Here is a 12116-nt window from a genome sequence, read left to right on the forward strand (position 1 = left end):
AATTCCATTTTTCTTCCCATCACTGTTGACCTGGCTTATCCCTGTACTATTTCATACACACTCCAACCTGACCAGTGTGCTGTCCTTCTGACACTCCTACACACTGAACTCTGTGCTAAAGAACTCTTGCTTAGAGATCAGCACATTGTTCCACATTTGTAACTAATTTTTGGAATTCCCTTCAACTTTTTGCTTTATTGGACCCACATCTTGATAACACTGCTTCTCCTTCAGCACGCGCTCTCTCTCTCTCTCTCTCTCTCTCTCTCTCTCTATATATATATATATATATATATATATCCACTATAAATAAAATTTTGAATATTTAAATATAAAAGCCATTAAACTTTTAGAAAATAAAAGCATAGGAGAGTGGCGCCTGGGAGGCTCAGTCAGTTAAGCATCCAACTTGGCTCAGGTCATGATCTCGCAGTCTATGAGTTTGAGCCCCACATCTGGCTCTGTGCTGACAGCTCGGAGCCTGGAGCCTGGAGCCTGCTTCAGATTCTGTGTCTCCTTCTCTCTCTGGCCCTTCCTCTCTTGTGCTCTATCTCTCTCAAAAATAAATAAACATTAAAAACAATTATTTTAAAAAGCATAAGAGAAAATCTTTAGACCTGACGAAAAATGCACAATCATAGAAGAAAAAAAGTGAAAATTGGACTTTATAACAATTACATTTTTTTTTGCTTTGTGAAAGACACCATTAAAATTATAAAGGCAAGCTACTGAGCATAAAATACAACATTCATTTATTTATTTGTTTTTAATGTAAATCCAAGTTAGTTAACATATAGTGTAATAATGATTTCAGGAATAGATTTTAGTGATTCATCATTTACATATAACACCCAGTGCTCATCCCAACAAGGTCCTCCTTAATGCCCCTTGCCCTTTTAGCCCATCTCCCCACCCAACACCCTGCCAGCAACCCTCAGTTTGTTCTGTGTATTTAAGAGAATCTTAAGGTTTGTCTTCTTCTCTGTTTTTATCTTTTTTTGCTTCCCTTCCCCTATGTTCTTCTGTTTTGTTTCTTAAATTCCACATGTGTGAAATCATATGATATTTATCTTTTTCTGACCTATTTAGCTTAGCATGATATACTCTAGTTCCACCCACGTTGTTGCAAATGGCAAGATTTCATTCTTTTTGATTGCCGAGTGATATTCCATTATATTTATCAGTTGATGGACATTTGGGTTCTATCCATACTTTGGCTATTGTCAACAGTGCTGCTGTAAACATCAGGGTGCATGTGCCAGTTCGAATCAGCACTCCTGTATCTTTGGATAAATACCTACTAAGTGCAATTGCTGGGCCATTGGGTAGTTCTATTTTTCATTTTTTAAGGAAACTCCAAACTGTTTACCAGAGTGGCTGCACCAGTTTGCATTCCCACCAATAGTTCAAAAGGGTTCCTCTTTCTTCTCATCCTCGCCAACTTCTAACGTTGCCTGAGTTGTTCATTTTAGCCATTCTGACAGGTGTGAGGTGGTATCTCATTGTGGTTTTGATTTGTATTTTCCCGACAATGAGTGATGTTGAGCATTTTTTCATGTGTCTGTTAGTCATCTGGATATCTTCTTCCTGGAAATGTCTTTTCATATCTTTTGCCCATTTCTTCAATATCCAGTGCTCTGGCTTTTGGCCATTCTAATAGGTATGTATTGGTTTTTCACTGCTGCTTTAATTCAAAATTCCCTAAGGACATATGATATTGAACATCTTTTCATATACTTCAATGGAGTTTTATTAGAACTATTTTAATATGTAGACTATTTTACTAGTTAGGGTATTTTAATTACTAGTAGAACTATTGTATTAGGACTATTTTACTAGCTTATTTTATTAATAGTCATTTTTCAGAGAGGTCACATAGCTAAGAGATAAAAGCTAAGAAGGGACTCAGCTAAGAACTCAGGTTTTCTAAATTCCAAAATACATACTTTTCCCATTATTTTATGTTGCTTTCTACACCATAAGAGCATTTGTAGAAAATCTACATGTACTGGAGTTTGAAATGGAATTAGATCAAACACATAGGAAACAGAAATTAATTTGTAACTAAAATCAAAGCTAGATATTTAGGCTTACCATGAGGTAAAGGACAGTAAGGATCCTAATTTTTAGTACTATGTGATCACATATAAAATTTATTCTCCAGGGGCACAGAGAATACTACAAATGTGACAAATACAGTCTTCTTCCACCCCTGTGACTATTATACCCATTTTTCCTCTCTACTCTTCTTTTTTTAATTTTTTTTGTTTATTCATTTTAGAAAGACAGAGAGAGACAGAGCACAAGCAGGGGTGGGGCAGAGGAGAGGGGGTGGGACACAGAATCCGAAGCAGGCTCCAGGCTCTGAGCTGTCAGCACAGAGCCCAATGCGGGGCTCAAACTCATGAACCGTGAGATCATGACCTGAGCTGAAGTTGGACACTCAACCGACTGAGTTACCCAGGCGCCCCTCCTCTCTACTCTTAGAGGCATGCTAGTCTTCTAAGTTAGATAAAACATTTCCATGGATGACAATTTAAATGCCCCTTTTACCTTGGAATGAATATATAATATAATATATATGTATATATGTGTATATATATATGTATATATATATATATATATTATATACATATACACATATATACACACATACACATATATACACATTTATCTTCTGAACTAGAGTTAAGCAACTTATATGGCATGATAATTACTTAAATTTGCATCAAAAAGACCAAACATCATCGGGTACATAGCAGAAAACAAGTAAAATGACTTCCATACTGAACAGAATGTAAATGGATTGCTCTGGTCAACTGTCAAAGCCAAAGGAAACTGAACTTGAAAGAAAAAATTATAAGACAGGGAAATTCTCCTATGAGTTTCAGGTATGGTGGTAACAAATCCTCAGTTTCCTAACCCATGGGCAGAAGGTTAGAGATTTGACAAGAACATACCATATTCCTCTGCAGAAAATGGGACTGCCTGAGAATTTGGGACTGGTAGAATGTGAATCAAAAGAAGCATGTGGGTACAATACATTAAATCTATTGAATTAATATTTTGATTTCATTCAGTTTTTGATTTATAAATAAATGTTTTTTTTTAATTTAAAACTCTCAAAATATTGATGATTTGTTAAGATCTATACACTAAATAATAGAACTATCTAATATTTTCCAGCACCTATACTTTGTACCAGACACTGTTCTGGGTGCTTCCCTTGGATAAACTTATTTATTTCTCATTATAGCCATAAGTCCATAATATTATTATTTCTATTTTACAAATGAAGAAACTGACGGCAAGAGTGCTTTTGCCAAGATCAATACCCAGCATACAAACTAGAGAGTCAGATTATTGGAATATTTGCCTCCACAGTATACTTTCTATATTAAATGACTTCTAATGATAATTTCCAAACTCCATTTGAATGCATAATTTGCACATAGCTCATTAGATAACTTAATATATATTGTATGACTTTATTATTTTTTCCATCACTGAGATTAGCCGCTAGGTTAATGTAATGCATGCAAAATGGTAATACATTTACTAATTGAACAATGCAATCAAAACAACATTGCAGAAAAGTAGTAAATATACCCCTTTTCGCTCCCTGAGCAGCACCATGGCAGTAGGCAAGAACAAGCTCCTTACGAATGGCGGCAAAAAGGGAGCCAAGAAGAAAGTGGTTGATCCATTTTCAAAGAAAGATTGGTATGATGTAAAAGCACCAGCAATGTCTAATATAAGAAATACTGGAAAAACACTAGTCAGGAGAACTCAAGGAACCAAAATCGCATCTGATGGCCTTAAGGGTCATGTGTTTGAAGTAAGCCTTGCTAATCTGCAGAATAATGAAATTGCATTTAGGAAATTCAAGCTAATTACTGAAGATGTTCAGGGCAAAAACTGCCTAATTTCCATGGCATGGATCTTACCCGGGACAAAATGTGCTCCATGGTCAAAAAACGGCAGACCATGATTGAAGCTCACGTTGATGTCAAGGCTACCGATGGGTATTTGCTTCCTCTCTTTTGTGTCAGCTTTACTAAAAAATGCAACAATCAGATTCGGAAGACCTCTTATGCTCAGCACCAACAGATCCACCAAATTCGGAAAGAGATGATGAAAATTATGACCCAAGAGGTGCAGACAAATGGCTTGAAAGAAGTTGCCAATAAATTGATTCCAGACAGCATCGGAAAAGACATAGAGAAGGCTTGTCAGTCTATTTATCCACTTCATGATGTCTTCATTAGAAAAGTAAAAATGCTGAAGAAGCCTGTTTGAATTGAGAAAGCTCATGGGGCTTCATGGTGAAGGTAGTAGTTCTGGAAAAGCTACTGGGGATGAGACCGGTGCTAAAGTTGAACGAGCTGATGGATATGAGCCACCAGTCCAAGAATCTTTTACAATTCAGACATTTAATGGTGACAAATAAAAAATCTTATTTGTGTAAAAAAAAAGTAGTAAATATGTAATCCAAAAAATTCATTCATCACGAATGACCTCCTTTCCAAGTAAGAACACATTTTTTAATTATTCTAAGTTTCTTTATTTTTGTTGAGAGAAAGAGAGTGCAGCTGGGGCAGAGAGAGAGATAGAAGGAAAAAGAATCCCAAGCAGACTCCGCACTGTCAGCACACAGTCTGATGGAGGGCTCCAGCTCATGAACGGTAAGATCATTACCTGAGCTGAAACCAAGAGTCAGACGCTTCCGTGACTGAGCCACCCAGGGGCCCCAGAAAGAATACATTTTTAACATAAAAGTTCTTCAAGAATTTGTGAAAATAGCAATTTTAAGCCTAACAGATTAAGGTAGTAATATGCGTGTCTAAAAACTGCATTTGCATTATTAAGGCATCATTGTCTCTTTAAAATCTTTGTTCCAAAATATTTATGGTATGTCTTTCACACAAACTCACTTGCACATTAGAAAAAAATTAAGTTACTGCTTAATGAAATATATTTGAGGCACATGATGGATATATGTGCACAAAATACAAAAGCAGAGAAAAAAATTTTAAAGATTGTTATGCTACTTAATTCTCATTAATTCAGCTTTTCCTAGTAACTATCCTACCTATTAACTTGATTTCCACCACCTATAAGCTAATAAGAAAACTTCTGTCAGGGGCAAATAAATTTGTTGATCCCTGTGAGATTAAAGTCTATTTAGATATATATTTTAAACAGGTTTTCATATCACTGGAAAAAAATGTGGTCTGAGTGCATCTTTTTAATATTTATGGGTCTCCACAATGTCAAATATCATTCTTCCTATATTTAATTCTGATAAGTAAGACACCATTTTCCAGTTGTGATTCCTATCTCCAGCTACATTGTGTCACAAGATAGTTTACATCCAGTTATGACTCTCCTTTAGACTCTCTTTCTCGGTTTCATACAGCACAAGGATAAATAATAACCTCATGTAGGAAAAGAAAAATGGTACCAGAAGCAATTACTGTACCACATACTGAGTTCAATGAATAATATGATAAAACTCTCCTGGGCAACTTTACTGATTTCTCATATAGTCTTAAATCTCCACATCAGCATTTGCTAGAGGTAAAAGCACTTCATTTCACTGGCATCTGTAATAAAGATTTGTCAGCATTTCCACTATCAAACCCAGTTTTAAGGAACCCAATAACTCATGTATTTTTATCTGCATTAGACTGGGAGTTGGCAAAGAATATAACCAAAATGAAGTTCTAAAAAAGTAAAATATGTTTTAAGGTTGAGGGGACCAAAATGTTTTATTTAAATATAATAAAACTTTAAAATTCTTAAGTTGTAACTCACATATCCTTCAGACCTTATCTAGACCTAAATTATTTTTTCATATGCTAACCCCTGAACTATCATTGCCATACTCATGATATTCAAAAGATAGGTACATAAAAATGCAATTTAATTTTATAGATGTATAAACTATCCCTTGCCATTTCAATGATAAGGCTAAACTAATTTATTTATTTATTCAAATACATATTGACTATTGTGTACCATTTTAGGCATCAGATATACAACAGTGAAAAACAAAACAATACAGAAAAGTTTCTGCCCTTCTGGAACTCCCAGTCTAGTAGTGAATTTGAGATTCTTGTCTATTTTATAATATTCTGTATCATTCACAAGGCTACTTTGCTTCATTAATTACCAGAGAGGAAATATCAACATACAGTATACCTTTGAAATACATGATTATGTTTTATTTTAGAGCAGGACCTATGACACTGTGGCCCTTAAATAATTTATTTGGGAAAACAGAAATGGATACTCAGCCTCAATCTTGTTCTGAATTTACCCTCATAACAAAACAACTTTTCAATGGCAACCAGCTGAAACTCCAGTTGCTATGGGTAACAATATTCTCAATTAAAAACAGTATAAGCATTTAAGAGATATTTTTAATGTGTCTCAATTTTTCCTTAATGAATATAGGGTTCTCTCCCTCCCTCCCTCTCTCTCTCTGTTACACACACACACACACCTTTTTTATTTTTCTATTTTTTAATTTATTTTATTTTGAGAGAGAGAGAGAGAGATTGAAGCCTAAGCAGGCTCCACTCTGCCAGCACAGAGCCCAACATGGGGCTCAAACTCACAAACCATAAGATCATGACCTGAGTTGAAATCAAGAGTCAGACACTTAACTAACTAAGCCACCCGGGTGCCCCAACCAATACCCTTTTTAAAAAATAGCATTCTTATGGGTCAAATGAAAAGGGCAAAATGGTTACAATAATAACATCAGGTTAAAATAAAATTATAGAGATTAAACTTAAAACTGAGCAGTTTATGTGTTCCTGAGAATCATTTATCTCCCTCAATTTTCTTAGTCTTATATACATACTCTGTGTATCCTATCACTGCCCTCAGACTAAAAGCATTAAGTAATAATACTACAATAGAGCAACTTGGTTTTTAACGTTTATTTATTTTTGGGACAGAGAGAGACAGAGCATGAACGGGGGAGGGACAGAGAGAGAGGGAGACACAGAATCGGAAACAGGCTCCAGGCTCTGAGCCATCAGCCCAGAGCCTGACGCGGGGCTCGAACTCACGGACCGTGAGATCGTGACCTGGCTGAAGTCGGACGCTTAACCGACTGCGCCACCCAGGCGCCCCAGCAACTTGGTTTTTAAAGAGTGTGGAGATCAAGATGGAGGCTGTGAAGCTGGTTGGAAGTGGAAGGCTAATGAATGGGCATCATGAAGGGTAGGGGCAATGATTCTGCTGTCATTGGCTCCTGGGGAAGGTGAGTCAGCTCTGTAAAACTATACAACTTACACATTAACATAAGGGATTAAAAAGCAGACCTCAACATCTTGCCCTGGAATGCTCAAAAGAATGCAGAGTGGAAAATTATTCCTTTAAAAGGAGGATTAGGGATGAAAGGACATTATCATGGACAGTAATACTAAGAAGATGGGTATTTCCCCAACAAACAGTTATCAACTCACTGTAACTATCTGAATATGGTCTATACTACTGCCCTCATAGGAGATACTTCTGGGTAGATTAAGAATACATAATGTACAATGTGACCTGGAAACAACAACAACTTATGATATAATAATTCTTTCTAATACTAATGTATATTTCCAATTAGCATGTTTTGATTTTAAGTAGCCACCATCATGTCTGTATGGAATAGTGACCTATAAGTAAAAACAGCAACTATAAAGATGGTCAATGAATTACCATTCTCTTCTACAGTACAATTCTAAGTTTAACAAAATACATGCAGCTACCTATATCTACATTTGATAACTTCATGATAAAATATAAATGTAAAATATTTTTGTTTTTCACCTAATATTTTATCTACCAACCCATCCATCTATGCATTCATTAAACATTGTTATGTTAATTCTATATAAAGATTTCTAGTATAGAGGTCAGCAAATTTTCACTGAAAAATCAGGTAGTGAATATTTTTGTCTTTGTGGATAGTAAGGTTGCAACCACCCAACTGCCATTGTAGAGCAAAAGCAACCATAGGAGCAATGAATAAGCTGGCAAAACTGTCAGTTTTTAGGGATGCACATTTTAGGAACTCTGGAATCTAATAAAAAACTTACAACAACTGGGGGGATGCTTTGTAAAGATAAAAACTGCAGAATTTTGGTAGGAGAGCTCTGTGGCATATCAATGTACCCTGTTAACTATTGCCCTCCACTACCAATTCTGTAGCAGCATTGAAGACGGCAGCCTGCATTCCTGGTGCAAGTTGTGGGTACCAGAGGGAATGGTATGGGCCCATGTTCAAAGAAGGGAATTCTGTGTTTTGACCTAAAGGATTGGCTCAAGGGTTTGCTTTGTTTCACCTACACAGGAGCTTCCTGAGGGCTGAAGCTGCTTAATAGGTGGTGTTGTCATGAACATGTAGTGGCAAATATATTAGCCATTTCCTCCTGTGAAAGATAACAGCAGAGACAAGAAGCAGATCAAAATGCCTGAACAGAAGAAAGAAATACTTCCCTGAGGAAAGAAATACTTATAATTAGTGCTATACAATGCTCCTTCATAATCAAGGAATTCCAGAAGCCCATGCACATGCCTATGGCAGGATGTATGCTCAGGAAAGACCTGGGAAGACCTTAAGCATTTACCTTTGGCTGGACTTCAGGCTCTGTGTAAGCAGGAAAGGAAGAAAAGGGTATAATTGTAAACTGCTTACCTAAATGAACAGTGAAAACTAAAAACATTTATGAAAGAAGATGAAGAACACAGAAATAAATGGAAAGATAGTCTGTCTCCATGGACTGGAAGAATTAATATTGTTAAAATGTTTATATTCCCCAAAGCAATCCACAGATCCAATACAGTCTCTATCAAAATTCCCACAAGATTTTTCACAGAACTAGAACAAATACTTCTAAAATTTGTATGGAACCGCAAATTACCCCAAATAGTTGCATAATCTTGAAAAAGAAGAACAAGGACAGAGGTATCATATCCTCTGATTTAAAACTCTACTACAAAGTTAGAGTAACAAAACAGTATGGTATTGGCATAAAACCAAACACACAGATCAATGGAACAGAATCGAGTTTAGAAATAAGCTCATGCATATATGGGAAATTAACTTATGACAAAGGAGTAAAGAATATACAATGGAGAAGACAGGGCCCAACACTGTGAAAGAAACTTTGCTAGGATTAGTAGACTGCTGCTGTCCTTTTGAAATTCTTAATACCTTTCTAACAAGAGATCCTCCTTTCATTTTACACTGGGGGTGGAAATTATGTAGCCAGTCCTATACGCAATCAGGAATGAACTATTGACTTAAACAAAGAGTAGAGTAAATGAAAATATTTTGGAGAGAAAAAAATGATTCATATGAATGTTGAAAGAATGATAGTCATTCTCTGAATCACTGTATGATCTAAGTGACTAGAAAGTGTGAAGCAAACAAACAAAAAAAAGATAGGGGGAGATAATATCATGAGGACTTAAGTTAGGAAAATCTTTATTCCTGCAAAATTCTGAGAAAAATATCTAGATGTAATCATTGTGGATCATCAGTGTTTGAATTCATATCCTGCTTAGAATGACATTTTCTTTCCTGAGATTATTTTTAAGCATCTAGCTAAAAGTCAATTTTGATGTAGGAAATGAGGTTAGAAATTTTTCCCCAATATTCTCCCTTTAGGTATTTTCTCAGTATTTAGCTACTGGATAAATCTGAACACATGTTTGGGAGAGTGATGAAGCAAACCAAAAGGAGGAGGACATGATTTATTACATGATTGCAAAGTGGAGTTTTCAATCATTAGGATTCTGTTTCTTATAATTCAGTGCAACAATTTGAGTTTGAAGGCTCTTTGTCTTAGAAAGGATCCAATATTAGCTGCCCTCTAGCTCTATTTACATTTCTCCAAAAAGAGTGGAAATAAGATGATTAAAAAATGGATTAGAATACTAACTGGTTTTGTACCCTCACCCTTCCCCAGGGTTGAACAGATAATGGCAACCTCCTCGAGACCACTGAATATGCATGTGAAACAGTCATACAAGAAAATCGTTGTGCAATGAGAATTATCCATCAATGGTCAGTAGTAGTAGTTAGCAGCATATGTTTTATGTAATGGATGGTGAGCTTAACATTCAGCTGCTGCCCTTTGTAACGAATAAAATCAACAAATGTTTATTGAGTATCTATCATTTAAAAGAAAATACCTACTTTAGAACAGTTGCTTCTCCTATGCACCTTTTTAATTTAGTTGAAAATAGAGAATTTGCACAGAAAAATGCAAATTAATAATATATGCTTTCATGTAAGTGCCTAAGGAATAAATTGTATAGATAAAAGGACCATTAGGTGCCAGCAAAAGGAAAGTAAAGATGTCCCAAAATGGTTAGATAAATCATCCCAGAGAAAAGGCCACCAGAAAAATGGATTGTAGAGTAAGTACAAATTAGATAAATGGGGAGAAATAAGAGTTGCTCCGGCAAGAGAAATGAAGTGAGTAAAGTCATAGAGAAGAATCTTACTGGTGCGTGGCCTGAAGAAAAACAATGATAGTTTTCATAAGAGGAAGATGTTTGAAAGCCTTGGGGGAAAATAATAAATGTGAGCACTATTCATTACTCTAATTTTAGATTGCTTTGTATCCATTTAATATTATCATTTACTGGTAATTTTGTGCCAGGAACTATGTTATATATTTTTTTCAAATTGTTATCTTTAATACAAACTTCAAGTTGCATGTTATTATTACCCTTATTATAAAGTTATGGTAACCTGTCCATGGTAAAATCATCTACTTAGTGGCAGACTCAAGAATCCTAGATTTTCTGACTTCCATCTGTCCTTGCAACCTACAAAAAAACCCCTTTCTCAATTAGGTATTTAATTCAGATACCAAGTATTAACCAATTGTAGAAATGGTCTGTTCCTATACTGTTCATTGGTGGGTTCATCCAATCATACAGTCCTTGGATTTGCATATATAAGTAAATTTCATCATATTTATCAACAAGAACTTCAAAATTATTATGGTCTAACCTAATGATGTCCATAGTGCATTCTTCTGGGAAATCATCCCCAAAGTTTTGTTTTCAAGAAAACATTCTGCAATTAAAAATATGTAAAAATTCTACATGTTTTCATTCTTTTGAGATATCCACAATACATATGAACTTACTAGATATTCAGTGATAAAGAAACCTTATGAATTTACATTAACTCAGTATTTTCCAAAAACTACTTGCGGCGACTGGGTGGCTCAGTCGGTTGGGCATCCGACTTCAGCTCAGGTCATGATCTCATAGTCTGTGAGTTCGACCCCCGCTTCGGGCTCTGTGCTAACAGCTCAGAGCCTGGAGCCTGCTTCAGATTCTGTGTCTCCCTCTCCATTTGCCCCTCCCCTGCTCATGCTCTGTCTCTCTCTGTGTCAAAAATAAATAAAAACATTAAAAAAAAATTTAAAAACTCCTTAATCACAGAATAGTTGTAGGGTGTGCCTGTGTCACATACCTATCAGCACTGTAGAGCATACTCTGAAATTCTGATGTAACCAAATAATAAACATGGAATGTTATTGCTACAGGGCATCGAAAGTGCTTGCTGTATTATGAAAGTGGTATTTTGTCTATGATGTCAGAGAGTTTCATATTTACCAAAAATTGCAAATTTAAAAGTGCAAAAGACAATATAAATTTAGACACTTTTAAAGAACACAAAGCTGTGACGTATAATAAGCACATATTTTATGGTCTGTGGCTCTAGTTACATTTGAATGAAGTATAAAATATTATACATACAATAAAAAATGTTTTCCAAACAGCTATGTGCCAAAGGCATTTCTTTTCTATTAGTTCTCAGATGAAGTGGCGAAAAATATTTTGCTTGTCCTATATTGGTTTATTCAACAAGATGGTGAAAACAAACTCATGAGTTGGTTTTTTTTAACCAATTACCACATAAAACCAAAGCTAAGAGAACTCAGAACATAAAATTTATAGGACCCAAGTTAATAATACTCATTCTTCTTTAGGCATCTAATTAATGACATAAATTAATGGCATAAATACCTTATAAGAAGTGTACCTAATGAAATACATTGACTGATAAATGGATAAGGGCCTGG

General features: G+C 35.4%; 1 protein-coding gene and 1 pseudogene across 7 annotated transcripts in view; one reads left to right on the forward strand and one right to left on the reverse strand.

Moving 5' to 3' along the window:
- The window catches only part of GRIK2 (glutamate ionotropic receptor kainate type subunit 2), a 654159-nt gene that overhangs the window by 215007 nt on the left and 427036 nt on the right, over positions 1-12116 (reverse strand). The window lies entirely within an intron of this gene.
- LOC109263465 (40S ribosomal protein S3a-like) lies at positions 3616-4469 on the forward strand (annotated as a pseudogene).

The sequence above is a fragment of the Panthera pardus genome, unplaced genomic scaffold (assembly GCF_024362965.1).
Source record: "Panthera pardus isolate Hobbes unplaced genomic scaffold, ASM2436296v1 HiC_scaffold_17, whole genome shotgun sequence".
Classification (NCBI taxonomy): domain Eukaryota; kingdom Metazoa; phylum Chordata; class Mammalia; order Carnivora; family Felidae; genus Panthera; species Panthera pardus.